Source organism: Jaculus jaculus, chromosome 4 (genome assembly GCF_020740685.1).
Source record: "Jaculus jaculus isolate mJacJac1 chromosome 4, mJacJac1.mat.Y.cur, whole genome shotgun sequence".
Taxonomy (NCBI): Eukaryota; Metazoa; Chordata; class Mammalia; order Rodentia; family Dipodidae; genus Jaculus; species Jaculus jaculus.
In genome coordinates, this window is record NC_059105.1 from 128,326,670 (window position 1) to 128,328,420 (window position 1,751).

The window sequence follows — 1,751 nt, forward strand, 5'->3', positions numbered from 1 at the left end:
GAAGCCTAAGAACTCTGGTTTGAGGCTTGATTCCCCAGGACCCACGTTAGCCAGATGCACAAGGGGGCACATGCATCTGGAGTTCACTTGCAGTGGCTGGAGGCCCTGGTTCACCCATTCTTTCTCTCTCTCTTTCTCTCTCTGCCTCTTTCTCTCTGTAGCTCTCAAAAAAATTAAAATAAACAAAATTTTTTAAAATGTCTTAAAAAATATGGAACACTTCATGAATTCGGTGTTATCCCTGCTCAGGGTGATGCTAATCTTCTCTGTATCATTCCAACGTTAGGATATATGCTGGAAAAGCAAGCACTAAAGTTCTTTTTATGGATATTTTATTTGTTAATTTGAGAGGTGAAACAGAGGCAGATAGGGAATAGAGAAAGAATGGGTGCCCCAAGGCCTCTAGACATAGCAAAAAATGCCATATGTGTATGCCACCTTGTGCCTCTGACTTTATGCAGGTCATGGGGAATTGAACCTAGTTCCTTGGCTTTGCAGGAAAGCACCTAAACCATCTCTCCAGCCCGTTGATCAGAATCTTGAGTGAAGAGAGAAACAAGCTCCCTGGTCTCTAGAGGAAGAGAATTCAAGGAAGAACCACTGTAGATATAAATGGAAGTTGTTTGATGAGTTCAAGGAAGAGTTGGAATTTTAATTAGCTAAGGTAAGGGGGTCTGTTGGGAGTCATTTGTTGACGGCATTGTAGATCACAGAGGGATTTGGGCAAGGGAATAATGGGATTTGTCTTATAGTTTAAAGGTATTAGTTTTGATTTTTATTAGAAAGAAGAGACAGGAGGATTACCATGCTAGGAGAAAGGTAATGGTAATATGAATGAGGAAGTAGTGATGGGTTTAACAGGGTGGGAGATACTAAGAACTTGTGCTATGCATGTATTTTGCTGGAGACTAGAACATGATGACACAGAAAAGAGAATTAGAAATGATTCAATTTTTTGCACTTGAAATGCATTTTTGAGGTGAGTAATGCTGGGAAAAGATTTGGGAAAGATAATACAGGTTTTTAGTCTTAGAATATGTTCAGTCTAAGTCACCTATTAGCCATCTTTGCAGTCAGGTTTGCATTGCTGGTAGAAGTCATCTAACCAAGAACAGCTTTGGGGGAAACAAGGAGGCTTATTTTGGCTTATACATTCAAGGGGAAGCTCCAAGATGGCAAGAGAAAATGATGGCCTGAGGAAAGGTTGAACATCACCTCCTTGCCAACATCAGTTGTACAACAGCAAGAGGAGTGTATGCCAAATACTGTAAAAGGGAAACTGGCTATAGTACCCATAAGCCCACCCACAAGAATACACTGCCTTCAGCAGGCATTAATTTCCAAATCACCATCAGCTGGAAACATAGCATTCAGAACAACTAAGCTTATAGGGACACCTGAATTGAACCACCTCATTCTGCCCTTGGCTCCCATAAACTGGTAACTATCCATGATGTAAAAAGCAATGCATTCAGTACAACATTAAAAGTCTCCATATATTTTTTTAACAATTCTAACAATGTCCAAACATCCCCATAATCCAAGGTCTTTTAACTGAGCCATAATACCAAAAAAAAAAAAAAAAAAAAAAAACTCACAGAGTAAACATTCATACTGCAAAAGATGGCATTGGACATAGCAAAGAAATATTCAACAAATACAATATTCAAACAGGGAGTACATCAAACTCTGTAACTCCATGTCCAACAACTCTAGTCAGTAATAAGTCTCCAAGTCTATAATTCTAACCA

At 39.2% G+C, this 1,751-nt stretch overlaps 1 pseudogene; it reads right to left on the reverse strand.

Moving 5' to 3' along the window:
- Positions 1–205: 205 nt before the first annotated feature.
- Positions 206–306, reverse strand: LOC123460459 (annotated as a pseudogene).
- Between the last annotated feature and the right edge of the window lie 1,445 nt (positions 307–1,751).